General features: G+C 37.8%; 1 long non-coding RNA gene across 1 annotated transcript in view; it reads right to left on the bottom strand.

The window, feature by feature from the left end:
- Window positions 1-14,558, bottom strand: part of LOC121041306 (uncharacterized) — a 155,138-nt gene extending 140,580 nt beyond the window's left edge. The window contains exon 1 of the long non-coding RNA XR_005795659.1: window positions 14,416-14,558. This is a non-coding gene — a long non-coding RNA (uncharacterized LOC121041306). The remainder of the gene's footprint in view (window positions 1-14,415) is intronic.
- Window positions 14,559-15,520: the final 962 nt, after the last annotated feature.

Here is a 15,520-nt window from a genome sequence, read left to right as displayed (position 1 = left end):
ACACTTGACAACTCTGAGCCTTGGTTTCTTCATTGGTAAACTGAGGGTAATGTTTAGCTTCTAACGGTGTTTTACAAATGAAAAAAGAAATAAAAATATGTAGAACAGTGCTTGGCATGTGTAAAGCATTTGATACATTGCAGCTATTTTTATTATCTTTTTTGGTGGGGGACAAATTTGTTTAATGTTACAATTGTATTTATTCTTGTCATTCCTACTTGAAATATTTATTGGCCTCTGCTATGTGGGAGATACTGGTAACCAACTTCTTCTACCATATCTCCCATCTCTTATTCTAAACATTGAATCACTTGCTATTCCTCAATTTTTTTCTCTGTTCTCTATGTTCTTTTATGTCTCGCCCTTCAGTCTGGGCTAAAATGTCAGCAAGACCTCACATGCATGCCACCACATGGTCACACAAACTTTCTTCATAATAGACCAAATAATAGGATATAAGGAAGACAGACATGATTCAAGGTACAGAGGACCCACATTTGAACCAATAACTTATATTTCTACATAGTTTATATATTAAAAGAGAAAGGTAATTTCAACATCAGAGAGAGTCATTTCCTCAAAATGATTTAAATTTCCTTTTCAGCTTCTCTTGGGGGGAAACTGCATCATTAATTTGTGATTCTCTTTTTCTAACATTTGTAAATTTAATACTTACATGTACCTTTCTTCCTTCAGGGATTTGTTCCTCTTTGCTACTATTTTGTTATCATTAAAAGGCTTGGAAACAAAGTCATTTTGAAGCTATTCTTGCTTATGCTTTTAGTTTTCTCTTCTTGGCTTTAACACTAGTTTTGAAATTCTTACCCGGAGTTGCCTGTTGGAAACTGCCCTTGTTATAGAAGAGGTTACCATGATTTATAATAGATCTAGATACATATTCTTTTGTGGTTTCTAGATTTCCCTTTGCTTACTTGTTTTGGGAAATTCTTCAATCTACTTCTATCTGCTAATTGATCACTTACTCGGCTAGAATTTCATCACTTTATTTTGAAATTGTTTCCTTTTATTTAATTTTTATCTTCCTCTGGGCTGTGTATGCCAGTAGGATAACAGGGAGAATATCCTACATGTCACTCTCCTAATTTAAAAAGAGTCCCATATGATAGCCACCTGTTGTCTCTTTGCTCATGGCAGACCACCCAGGATCCTGCATGGAAATGGAAATCTCGCATCGGTTCCTTCACTAAAGAACACACACTCCAGAATTAAAACACAAGCATGTATTTCCTGTATTTAGCGGAACAACAGTTATGGAGCATATTTTTTTTTTAATTTTTTTTTCAACGTTTATTTATTTTTGGGACAGAGAGAGACAGAGCATGAACGGGGGAGGGCCAGAGAGAGAGGGAGACACAGAATCGGAAACAGGCTCCAGGCTCTGAGCCATCAGCCCAGAGCCTGACGCGGGGCTCGAACTCACGGACCGGACCGCGAGATCGTGACCTGGCTGAAGTCGGACGCTCAACCGACTGCGCCATCCAGGCGCCCCTGGAGCATATTTTTTAATGTGTCGGGATGGCACTCCTTTGTTAACAATAAGAGCTTGTAATCTAGTTGGGAGAGAAAAAAATGCCATGGAACGGTTCAAGGATCACCACACACACAAAAAAATGAAGTGCAAGAAGTACCTGGGTGCCTCAGTATGTTAAGCTTCCTTAACCTCTTGATTTCGGCTCAGGTTATATTCTCACAGTTGGTGAGATCAAGTCTGCATTGGGCTCTGCCCTGAAAGCATGGAGCCTTATTGGAGTTCTCTCTCCCTCTCTCCCTCTGCCCCTCCCCTGCTTGCTCTCTCTTAATAAATAAATAAATAAGTAAATAAAAATTAAGTGCAAATTTTAAGGAAAAGCAGATAAACTGAATATACAAATCACTCAAAGAGGATACAGAGCAATTGACTGTTTCTGATCAAATAGGATGAAAGAGTTCCTAGCGAGTAGAAATTTTTTAAACAAGTGAAAAAATCTGGTAGGCATTTAACAAAAGAAAGTAATTTTGATTATTTCAAACAAGCAATAATATGGAGGTTTCAGAGAGCCAAGAGACACAGAGACCAATGAAATAGTTTGGGACCCACTCTATTCTCAATTCAAATAATATTATATAACATCAGATGCTTTCACATTGGTTTTAGTTCTCTAATTATCTGGATATTTTTCCTGCAAATTTTTAGCTGATATAACTGCCCTACCTCTTGAAAATAGGGAAAAAAGTGCAAACAAAGAGTTTTTGCCTGAAAGTAGGTGACAGCTTCAAAAGGGAAATATGGTCCTTTATAACTCTCATGGAACAAAAATGTTTAGAAGTGATAGCAGCCCACCATAACTCTATTTCCTCATGTGAAATTGCCCGATAGGCAGGACCCTTTCCATTCTTTAGTAAGAATATGAAAGTAAAGCTGGCATGATTTTTAGATGGAGATTTCTTACAGAATCTCTCTAGGCATTATACGTATGTCACACTTGTTACAAAATGTCTAAATTGTCTTCTGAAAAAAAATCTTACTTGTTTCACATATATCATCAAGAAAAAGTAAATCATTAATTGTGTGGTGAATACACGGGGAAATTTTTACCAAGGCTCTCCAGGGTCAAAGACATGTTGAGAGGAAGCAAAAGGGAACAGCTTTTTGGAGCAGCCCAAAAGAAAACAAAATAAGAAACTTTCCAGAAGTTTTCAGGCTTTAGGCAAAAACACAACATGAGAGTTAAACAAGAAACTTTAGTCTCTATGAAATAAAATGGATATAGTCTATTGGGAAGAATAATCTTGACTTAGAGAAAAGTCTCAATTAAAAAATAATTTCTCCAGAGTGTAGTATTCATAATTTCAAGCATAAAATAGCAACTATAATGAAAAAATGTATTAGTAAAATTACATTAGATTTTGAAAATTTACAATTCATTATAGAGTGCTGAAAATACAAAAATTTATTGCACAAAATAGAAGGTAAAGGTGTGTTGCAAAAATTCCTATTTCATGAATCACTTAGTTTTGAAAAGAATTGGATTTCTTCATGTTTGTAAGTAAAATTTCAAAGTAAAACAACAACAAAAATACCGCATTCAAAAATGCAGGCTTTCATAACAGAGTTTTAGTTCTAACTTTATCATTTACCGTGTTCCTTCCATATTTTCTTTATATAAATACATGCTGTGGAAATTTGTTGTGATATATATAAAGAGCCTAAAATTTCCTGTTAAGTATGGTGGATTAAGCACACCTATTCTCTGGCCCTTCCCCAAAACTCTAAAGTTTAAAACACACATACACATACACACAAGAAAAGAAAAAAAAAAAAACACTTTTAAGTATAAATCCATAAGGACAATAAAAATGAGTGAGAAGAATGTAGGAGACAAGAGATGAAATAATAATTTTAGAAACTAAAAAGCAAATAGGAAAAAGGGAAGTGTCTCAACCTGTCAGAGGAAGCTGAAAACTAAGTCTACGATCTAATCGTGCCACAGCACTTGGAAAGCCTCGCCAACTGGCAGCACCAAGTATTTCTGAAGGTAGGTATACAGGGGGACTTCAAACAAAATTATAGACAAATCTTTCTCATCCATTGGAGAGGATAAACTAGGGGAAGTTCTGAATCCAAGGATAGGTTACAGCTGAAGGCATGGGAAAGGTATCAAGTTGCAACAAGAGCTTTGAGGGGACGTTTACTTTAGGAACAACATTCTCCTTCAACTCCATCCTCTACTTGGCTCTCAGAACACCAGCAACCATACTTATCCCATACCCCAAGACATAAGGTTAAAGATTCTTCTCTGAATTAGCCCAAGGGAAAAGATATAGAAATAGAAGAGAGAAAGCAGTTAAACATTTAGGGATCCATCTAACAGATCCAATATCAAAATACCAGGAATTGCTGAAAGAAAAAAATAAAACCTAAAATTGAAGGCAATAAATTATTACAGAACTAAAACAAAAAACATTCAAATCATGAAAGTCAGGATTTCCAAATTAAAATCTGGGTAAAAACAGTTCTTTTAAAGCATTAAAGACAACTAAGGCAGGCAGGATTTGAAGAGCCAAGATCACAGAGAAAGGAAAATGCATTGAAGTAAGCCTTACATTCATTGATGGTCCTCAGAGCATTTGTTAATTTGTATTGTGTGGTTTTGAAGCTGAAAAAAAGGGTTGGCCTGGAGTTTGTTGTCAGTGTCAATGGTTTGGGGAGACACAAATTCAAGTTCAGGGATACCCAGGCCTCCAAAACTTGAGGAACCAATATCCTAAAGAAAAGAGGACCACAGAGAGAAGTAAACCTGACATTCCTTGGAATTTTTCTCTTTAAGGTAGTTGCAGATTCTTAAACTTTTCAGGATCAGAAGCAAAGAAAACAAACAGAAACCTGCAGTTAGAAGCTAAAAATGAAGCAGAATATTTAACTGACCACAGTGTCAAGAAGACAAAACTTAAAGTTCAAGGCCCACCAAGGGTAAGAGATCTTGATAAATAGTTCCAGACTTTTAGCCAAGATCCCCAAAAGGAAAATACTCTAGAAGCAAGAACAGACTGAAAATAGACTATCTGCAAATGTACCAAGGTGATCCATCCCTCCTTTAACTGCTTGCTAAAGAAGAGAAAATTGTCTCTGGAAAAAGATAAAAATCATCCAGAGCCTCCATAAGTTTTAATTTACAATGTTCAGCACCAAGTCAAAAATCACCAGGCATGCTGGGGCGTCTGGGTGGCACAGTCGGTTAAGCGTCCGAATTCAGCCAGGTCACGATCTCGCGGTCCGGGAGTTCAAGCCCCGTGTCATGTTCTGGGCTGATGGCTCAGAGCCTGGAGCCTGTTTCCGATTCTGTGTCTCCCTCTCTCTCTGCCCCTCCCCCGTTCATGCTCTGTCTCTCTCTGTCCCAAAAATAAATAAACGTTGAAAAAAAAAATTTTTTTTTAAATCACCAGGCATGCAAGAAAGACAAAAATGACTCAAAACAAAGAGCAAAAAAAATAAATAAATAAAACAGAAACAGACTCACAGGTAGTCTAGGTATCAGAGGTATCAATATGGACTTCAAAATAGCTACACTAACATTCAAGAAAATAAATGGCAAGATGAATAATTTTGTCAGAACAGTCTATATTAAAAACTACCCACTGAAAATTTAGAATGAAAAAATTAAAAAAAAACTCAAAATAAGAAATCTATAGATGGGTATAATAACACATTAGACAAGCAAAAGAAAGGATTAATGAATTAGAAAATAGTTCATTTGGGAAAAAAAATCCAAACTGAAACATAAAGAGAATAAAAGAGCAGAAAATTCAGAAAAGGCATTAGAGTCAAATGGGTTACAGTAAAAAGTTGTGATAGACATGTAAGTGGAATATTCAGGATGACAGCTATGGGGCAAGTCTATAGAACAACCAGTGCAGATGAAGGCCGGAGAACAGATCTCTAGAGGAGCTATTTCTAACACAAAGTGAATACAGTGGTCATTCAAAGTATTAGAATTTCAGTTCTGTCAGAGAATTGGCGATGAATCAGTGATATTTACAGAGAAAATTTTTTTAAAAAGAGACTTTTTATTTCAAAGAAAACATAAGCTATATCAGAAAGGCAATGAAATACAGTATAACATATGGTTTGCTATGCATAATATATGCTCATAACAATGTAAACAAATATTGACTTAAATAAAACATATAGGATAAAATCTTGGATTATGAGTAACTTATTCTGTGAGTATTCCATAAAACCAGCAAACATTTCTAATAAATTTTAACTTGACACGTGAGTGATGTCTTGCAAGACAAGTAGTACATGATGCTGAATGTCACATGATCACAACTGAGCCAGTGGTTCTTGAAATTCGCTTTGATATACAAGTACTTTGGATTACAAGCATGTTTCCCAAACAAATTGTGCTCACAAACCAAGGTTTTAGTGTGTAATTTTACTGAAAGAATGAGAATGGAGAAATATTTCTGTGTTGAAGTGATAGGATATAAGAAAGCTAAACCATAATCTTCTAGAGCAAAAAGTCAATGAATAATATTTAAAACTGACAAATCAGGGGTGCCTGGGTGTCTCAGCTGGTTAAGCTGTTGATTTCAGCATAGATCATGATCTTACAATTTGTGAGTTCCAGCCCCACATCGGGCTCTGCAATGACAGTGCAGAGCCTACTTGGGATTCTCTCTCTCTCCCTCTCCCTCTGCTCTTCCCCCCTTGCACACGCTTGCTCGCTCTCTCTCTCTCTCAAAATAAATAAAATAAAATAAACCTTAAAAAAAACCTGACAAATCAAAAAATAATGATAAAAGCTGTTATTTCGATATATGGAAGCAAATATTTTTTTTAAAAAACAGCTAAAAGTAATTTAAAGCAGTTGCGTCTGGAGAGAAGGAATTTGTAGAGAAGAGAAATAAAACAGGAGCCAGCTATTTTTTATGAGTCTTAAAGTATTATTTGATTTCTTAAGCATATGCAAGTATGACTTTTAAAAAAATACATTAAGATAAAAAGGATAAAGAAAATAAAATGACTGGTGTATGGTAGGTATTCCATAAATGTTTATTATATAAATTGTAAGACATCAGGGAGTGTGGTAAAAGGTAAGTCATCGACAATTTGTTGAGCTCAGGATCCTTCCAGAGGAGTGAAGCATTGCCTGAAATTCTGCCCTGAGTGCATCTTCTGCCTGAGAGTGTCTTCTCCCTTCCCCACCAACCCCCCCATTTGCTGGAGTCTCTTGATAACTATTCAGCAGGACTGTCCCGCCTCAGAGAAGAGAAAGCAGCTGCCTACACAAAGCTAGTTGATAACACTGAATTGTCACATGCCTGTAAACGAATAATATGAACTTCCTGAGGCCTCGATTTTTCAGTTCTTCCAAGCTCATAGAGTCTGGCTACTAACCGAATAGTAAGGTCAATTGGCTTTCTTCCTTGGATTATTAAATCTTAGAGAAACTTCAAGCCCTGATTTGATCCAGATTGTGGTGGCAGGCAAGAAATCGCCTATGTTAAAAAGCTGGAATAGTTTATCCCTCCCCCTACCCCCACCAAACAACAACAGCAACAACAACAGTATAAAACTCACATTCCACCTCCAATCAAGTCTGCTTAGGTGGCCATGTATCTGAGAAATGACATTTATAGTGAGGCTATTTACAGCTTCAAACAGCACAAGCAAACCTGGTAAGTATCTGGAGAAACAAAGCTAGTACAGAGCAGAGACTCAGGGCTTTTTATTAGGATGGATGGATAGATGTATGGATGTAAGGACAGTATTGACTCGGGAGACAAATATGGCACACAGCAACTTAATCTTAGACACGCAGGGGCCAAAAATATGAGAGTGAGGCAATACCTTCTATACTCCTTCCTCCACAATTTTGGTTTCAAACACGGTTATCTTTTTTTTTTAATTTTTTTTTTCAACGTTTATTTATTTTTGGGACAGAGAGAGACAGAGCATGAACGGGGGAGGGGCAGAGAGAGAGGGAGACACAGAATCGGAAACAGGCTCCAGGTTCTGAGCCATCAGCCCAGAGCCCGACGCGGGGCTCGAACCCACGGACCGCGAGATCGTGACCTGGCTGAAGTCAGACGCTTAACCGACTGTGCCACCCAGGCGCCCCCAAACATGGTTATCTTATGCAGTCAAAGATCTCAGAGCTGGAAGGGATATTAGGAGATTGTTTTGTTCTCTTTAACAGATGAAGAAACAAAAGCTTTAAGAAGTCACGGTAGGGGAAAATTCTGGGAAGACAGTGGTGGCAGTTGGGGTAGTTTTAAATCACCTCAAATTGTCATAAAAACAGAAAACAGCATGACAGCAAAACCAAAAACCTGCAGACCAACACGTAAAACAAAATAGGTGATAAGATACTGTGTTTTTTTTTTAAGTTTATTTATTTATTTTGAGAGAGAGCACAAGCAGGGGAGGGGCAGAGAAAGAGAAGAGAGAATCCCAAGCAGACTCAACACTGTCAGTGCAGAACCTGAGGTGGGGCCTAAGCCCACAAACCATGAGATCAGGACCTAAGCCAAAATCAAGAGTCAGACGTTTAACCAACTGAGCCACCCAGGCACTCCAGTGATAAGGTATTTAGTTTATTGAACCCCCAAAACAAATAGCAACAAAACATCAACAGTGATACAATCAATGTGGAGTCAGCATTTCTGTGTAAGGAGGTAGAGGGGTGTCTTCACAGACCCGAGGACAACAAAACCCCCAAATCAGAAGAAAGTGTTGCAGACCAAGATCAAGGCTTCTTCCTAATAAAAATAAAATTTTTATTTTGGAGGTTTATGTTGATTTCATTGATATCACAAAAGATTCATACACTCTAGTCTGTGGAGCGTCACAGAAAATCTGAATATTGGTAAGTCATCAGGTTATACCGGTCCATCAATTGGCAATTTTTAAACATTGCTAAGAAAATAAATAGCAGTTTGAAAGACTATTCGTGTGTGTGTGTGTGTGTGTGTGTGTAAACTTACATATATCAATGTATTGATATTTTTAAATAATCTTTCCTTCAAACTATTAGCTTTGTACTCTTTGCACTAAATCAAATGATTCTAGAAAAATCACTATATTTTAGTTTTAAAATTGTTTGGAACTATGAAATTGACCTTTAAAAATAGTAATGTTTCAGCCAAGTGCTCAGGTATCCTTTTAGCATTAGGAATACTTGCTCTCATCTTGCTGATATCAAAACTGCTATTTTCCTCTCAAAATGCATGAGAAGATGTCCAGTGTACATTGTTATGGTGCCCTGAGGATGTCTCTATTTATAATGTGGGGTATCTCATGAACAATTCTGGTTCTAGGCAATAGTGCTCCAAGGCAGAACAGAGTGGTCTGTCCCAAGTGACTTTCTTAGGTGGTCCCCTATGATGCAAATTGGGCTGCCCTCGAGGCACCCTATAAATTTATTATAAAAAATCTAAAATGAAAACCCACAAAATAACAAAAAAAGTTTGTCTTACTAAAACGAAAACTATTCCCCTGAACTCAATGTAACTTTAAAATAGAGCAGAGCAACAGTTACCATAAGAACCAATGGAAGAGGCCTCTAGCACTATTTTTTTAGGAAATTCCATTTTATTAGGAAGAAGCACTGGTTTCTTGTATATAACTCTGAAAGAAGTAAAAAAAAAAAATTCTAATCTGAAGTTGCTGAAGTGATTACGGCGCCCTATGTGCTTTGCAATCATTATATCGCTTTGTGATTAGACATGAGCATCAACATTGTTACAGTTTATTGTGTCCAGAATTTGTCTTAACAGCCTTCTTATCACTTACTTTGACATCTCCAGAAATGTATGTTGGCAAGAATGGTTGCACAAATAGTTAAATAAAAATCTGAAACTGTCTTTTAAACTCTAGTTTAAACTCTAGTGACATCTGCTTCTGGCCATGATAGAGAAACAGGGAATCTTCCACCTTAAGCAATGAGAAAACAGGACAAAAATATAGGAAAGAATTGTTTTCAGACATTGAACAATAGGCAGCACAGGAGTGTGCAACCTAAGAAAAGGAAACAATGTGAACTCTACTATCGTTCCACCTTACTCCCTGAAGGCAGTTTCCAGTTCTCGGAGAAGACGAGGAAACCCAGACTGAGCCCTGTGGTCTTGCTGGGTTTAAGAGGCAGAAGTTGGAATTCAGGGCAGCCAAGACAGGTAGAATTTCCATAGCAAAGTGCCAGAGAGGAGGGAGCGCCACAGATAGAAGTTTCCAGAGATCAGTGGAGGATTTCCCACAGATCTTTAGCTGAGTACCAATCTGTACGTGCAAGAGAAAATAGTGCCTTTGACCAAATAAAGAAGCAGCAGAAAGCAGAAGGCCCATTTTCCATTCCGACAGGGCCATAAACTGTGCCTGTCCCAACCAACCAGGGTGAGAAGACTCATAATACTCGAAACAAGAGGAGGTATCTTCAGGTTATACTGCTTTTGTTGCCAGGCCAAATTAGCCCTAGTTTAAAGGCTGTTCTGGATCTGCCTAATAAAGCTTAAAACTCAGCCTCAGGGCACCTGGGTGGCTCAGTCGGGTGAGCCTCAAGTTCATCTCAGGTCAGGATCTCATAGTTGGATCCCCGCATCTGTGCGACAGCTCAGAGCCTGGAGCCTACTTTGGATTCTGCCTCATTCTCTCTCTGCCCCCCTCCCCCATCTCTCTCTCTCTCTCTCTCTCTCTCTCTCTCTCTCAAAAATAAATAATAAAAGCAAAACAAACAAAAAAACCAAAAAAACTCGGCCTCAAAGGAATCTGGTTCCTAAGACTTAACTGTGAGCCAGGACAAAATACAACACTGTTTATAGAAATGCCAAAACATTTAGCACTCAAAAACAAAAGCACAATATCCAGTATCAATACTCACCACACAGGAAAAGAAGCATACATGAGAGATAATAGAATTAGCAAACACAAGTGTGATGAGGAGAGAAATGAGGTTTGTTTTTTTTTAATGGAACACTTAGAGATGAAAAGTTGAGTACCTGAAATAAAATATATACACTGGGTATGATTAACAGCAAATTAGGAGCTGCATGGGGGAGGCGGAGCGCATTTGAAGACAAGCAAAAGCAACTATCCAAAATGAAGCACGGAGAAAAAAAAAAACTGGAGATGGGGGGAGGGAAGAAAGGTATCACTGACCTCTGGGATAACATCAAGTTGTCATAATATGTGTGTGATCAAAATCTAGACGAAAGCCAAGAGTACAGAGGAAAGAAAAATCCTTGAAGAAATAATGGCTAAACATCTCCCAAAGTTGGTAAATTCTACTTAGTTTTAAATTCACAGTATCTCTGATAATTCTATTCTCCAATGATTGATAAACCTAACACTTGACTTGGGGAGACAAAAAGCCAAAAATTCAAAGCTAGCACTGAGAAATTCAACACAATGTCTTAACTGTGTTATCAAGGGGGAAAAAAGAGAGAGAGAGAGAGAAAGAAAATAATTAACAGCCATAAGAAGTGAATTAAGGTTGAAATGTCATGTGGTACTTTAGCCTGAATTCTGAATTTCCTTGTTCTCATCGATCTAAATCAGGCCCTAATGATATTTAAATGAAGCTACTTGTAATTCCCATAATAGGCAAACAGAAGGGAGGTTAAAATAATTCTATTATTTCACAATGATGAAACAGATTGAATATTTCAATTATTCTACTTATTATAGTACACATAGAACAATGCACTGTAATCTGCTTCGATATATATAGGCTCTTTAACCACACCACAGTGGGACTAATACACTCCATTTGGTTGAGCTTCACTCGCTGATTCAGTGTTGGAATAAAGTACTTCACAGATTAGCTTAGTCTGCAGCACTTAAAGGTCAGGATTTATTGTAATGTAAATCACAAAGCAATTTTATCTTGACAGAGATTACATACTGTTACAATATTTCTCGCTGAATCTAGTGATGCGTTTGCTTTTTCTTTGCAACTGCTGTGCAAATTGGACCGTAGCCCAGAAAAGAAAAAGAGATGGCAGGCTGCTTTGGCTTTTTAGAAACAACTTAATTCTCTTCATTTTTCAAAGTTCCACAAGAAAAAAAAAATCTCTGAAAATACACATAAAATCATACATAAATACTTGTAAACCTTTACAAACCCTAAGCTCAAGTGCACACAGATATCTGTGAATGATCATCTATCAAATATTTCTATGTGTTTTAGGAAAAAGTATAATTGCTAAGGACTAACCTCTAATCATTCATACTCAGGTGTCTTGATACATTAGCTAAATTGTCTCCATTTTACAAACAGAATAAGAAGCATTCAAGTCTGATGAAAGGCATCACAAATAAAAAGAAAACAAAGTATAAACAACTTTGGTGAAGATTAGGAAGTCCACTGCTGTCAGTGGTCTTTGTAACAAATATTGAGTGGCAGAGTGGCAACACCTTCCCAATTTTTCTTTCTTTGGAGACTGCACTTAAACTAGAAACGGATTGGGACTAGAAATCAGAAATTCCTTTTTGATTACCAGGGAATTAAATGAGCTTTCCACTTAATTTGAGGAGTTTGAGGCGTCTTTATTCCTGAAATTCTCAAGACAAGACAAACTACTTTCCACCCTAAATTATGTCTCTCAAAAAATAAACACAAATAAAACGTCCCCACAAAGTTTAAAACAGTGTATGTATTAAATTTTGCCAAGTTTTATCAATTCTTCATTCATGGTTTACATGAATAATGTATAAAAATGGTGTGGTAAAGCCCCAGACTCACCAGAAAATGTATATCCATGGTTAGGAGCTCCTGGGTGGCTCAGTGTCTGACTTCGGCTCAGGTCATGATCTCGCGGTTTCTGAGTTTGAGTCTCGCGTCAGGCTCTGTTCTGACAGCTCAGAGCCTGGAACCTGCTTCAGATTCTGTGTCTTCGTCTCTCTCTGCTCCTCCCTCTCCCCCACTTGTGTTCTGTCTCTCTCTCAAAAATAAATAAACATTAAAAAAAATTTTTTTAAAGAAAAAGAAAATGTATCCATGGCTAATATTCAGCTGTGATTACTCTATTTCTATTCCCCTCACCTGGGCCACAATTGGGTATTTACCTCAGCTCCAACTCTTACAAAGCACCTTTCCTGGAATGAAAGGTGATATAATACTGTTTATCCAAATCCTGAGAAGCTTGTTCTTTCATGCTACTGGCTGTACCCTGTCAAGGAAGGCTTTCCCACCTATCAGTCATTCCGGGTCAAACTTCCTGTATCTGTAATCCAATTTTAGTTTGATTCGTTTTCCTTAAATCAATTCAAATGTTGGTCTACATGAACTTATTTTTAAAAATTTACTTCCAAAATTATAGATTTGACTTGATAGTTTAGAAAAAAATAATGTTTGCTGTATACTACTTGAAACAGTCTCATGTGCCAGCTGTTGTCTATGTGGCACATTTGGGGAAATACAAGCTATACAAAGAGTTATGAAAATAGGAGTGAAGTTCAACTTGTATGTGGGCAATAAATGATGTCTTCTTATTCATAAAATACAGGAACCCGTCTCCATAATTACATGTGCAATTAGGCGCAGGCACTTGCCATCTGAAAGTTCTCTCTATACAGACCAATCACACATCCCGATTTGCTTGGGACAGTCCCGGTTTATACCTCTTGTTGTCCTGAGGCTCCCTCTTTCACTCTCAAAAATGTCCTGGTTTGCATCATACCCAAAAGGCTGGAGCTAATCATCCCCAGAAAACCAGAAGGTCAAAGATACTTCTCATTGACCACACACTCTTGTCTTCTACAGACAGCCCTTCAGCTCTTCCATACATGTTCTTTTAATCTTCATAACAACCCTGGGAGTTAGTAGTATGTATAAATTACACATGCCGGGGGCGCCTGGGTGGCGCAGTCGGTTAAGCGTCCGACTTCAGCCAGGTCACGATCTCGCGGTCCGTGAGTTCGAGCCCGCGTCAGGCTCTGGGCTGATGGCTCAGAGCCTGGAGCCTGTTTCCGATTCTGTGTCTCCCTCTCTCTCTGCTCCTCCCCCGTTCATGCTCTGTCTCTCTCTGTCCCAAAAATAAATAAACGTTGAAAAAAAAATTAAAAATAAATAAATAAAAATAAATAAATTACACATGCGGGAACAGGCTCAGGAAGGCTTAACGACTCAATGTTCATACAGTTATTACGTGACGCAACTAGGATTCACATCCAGATCTCTGCTCCACGTGAAGGGATCCCTTCTAGGGGATTAGGAGGTGTGGGGGTGAGGGAAGGAAAAGTGTGGGTTTGAGAGGCAGAAATATCCTGAGAAAAGCCCCATTCCCTTTCATACTTGATTTGAAGAGATTAGAGCAAGAAACAGGTCTGTAATATTGCCACTTCCCATTTCAAAAGAATTCATATTCCCTTAAAGCTATATTATCTGCACTGGTTAGATTGCCAGGATTATAGTGTTTGCTTCGGCAGCACATATACTAAAAAAAGAGAGAGAGAGAGAAAGGGAGAGAGACAGACTGCCAGGATTATAATCAACAGGCCTTGTGAATTAAATGGACAGCTGTGTTCTGCCCTGAAAATCTAACCAAACTCTTAATTACAAGTGAAATTTTATAACTCAGTCTTCTTTTTGATGCTGAAAGGAAAAGAAAGAGGGGAAAAGGAGGCACCCCTGTGGGGAGAAAGGAAGAAAAGGGAAGGACGGGTAACGAAACAGCCTGCCTTTTCTGCCCCACCCTCCTTCCCTCCGGCACCACTGCTCCCTGCCAAACACATCTACCCTCCCAGCTCGCGTGCGGGAGGGCCGAAAGCTTTACATGACACCACTGGTTTACACCCTGAGGAACGGCGCGTGAGCTGCAAATACACTTTGAAGCAACTTTCTAAAAGGCACATCTATATTTACCAATGTGTTCCACATGATTAAACTGTGAAATTTGTCTCCAGTTTGGCAATACCTTTGAGAGATGTTGTGAGGTTTAGAAAGAAAATGCCTGCGAAGTGCCTTAAGTTTCATGAAAGGAAAGCACCGTACACATCCAAAGGTGCTACTCCACGCCTTGGCGCTGTATTGGTGCAACAGCAAATAAAATAGCCTAAGTTATGATGTCACAATGTTGTCATGCAACATCATACACAGTGAGAGCAAGAAAAAATCTGTTTGTAGGATGCCTCTTTTCCCCTCCTCTTCTGCATGTTAAAGCATATGGTATCCCAAACTAGTTCACAGTGAACTTCATTTCTGCCACTGCTGTAAATGAAGTTTCTTCTCAGGCAGATGTCAGTGCTAAAACTTTGGTGTTCATAAATACCAAATTTACATAAAATCTATACAGCTTTTTTTTTTTTTTTTCAAAAATCTTTCTTGGTTGGTGTAGGCTGATTGGCTAGGATACATAGGTCACTTATTTCTTTCTGAAATGATTATACATTTCCAAATTCACTAATTTGAAAAACAATAATTATGAGGGGGGCACAATGACATTCCTTGAGGTCTCTGGCTATAAATGTCACGTGCCAGGTTGAAAGAAAGACAAAAAATTAGTAAGTTAACTGAGATATTCTTGGATTGTCAATTTAGGCTTATGGTTCCAAACTACTGGTCACCATTTATTGCAAAAAGCATCATTTGTAGATAGAATAGGAAATGACTCTCATAGGTACTTTATTTCCTGAAAACATCACCAAAATAACCTTTTCATAAAGCAAACTTGAGTTTATTGCTCGCCACAGTAAGTGAGACCACTACTTTGACAAGAATCTTGGTGGAGTTTCAGAAGAGGTAAAATAAAGACCAGATATGTATAAGATATGGGAAGTTTGGTTTAAGATGGATCTTTTGGTGTGAGAAGAGGGGTTTCATTATGATTGGGCAAATCTACGATCTAATAGTTTAAGATTGGTAGACACAAAATGGGGAGGTTTAAAAAGAAAGGGCTTCAAAGCAATTTTGAGGAGTAAACCGTAAAATCAGTTTGATGAAGAGAGTGGAATAATAAAGTCACATTAATGAAGCATCTGAATTTTTTTATTTGTTTCATTTATTTATTATTTAATTTACAT

This window comes from Herpailurus yagouaroundi, unplaced genomic scaffold (assembly GCF_014898765.1).
Source record: "Herpailurus yagouaroundi ecotype Mexico unplaced genomic scaffold, PumYag 29, whole genome shotgun sequence".
In the NCBI taxonomy this organism is placed as follows: Eukaryota; Metazoa; Chordata; class Mammalia; order Carnivora; family Felidae; genus Herpailurus; species Herpailurus yagouaroundi.
This window is presented reverse-complemented; position numbering and strand designations above follow the sequence as displayed.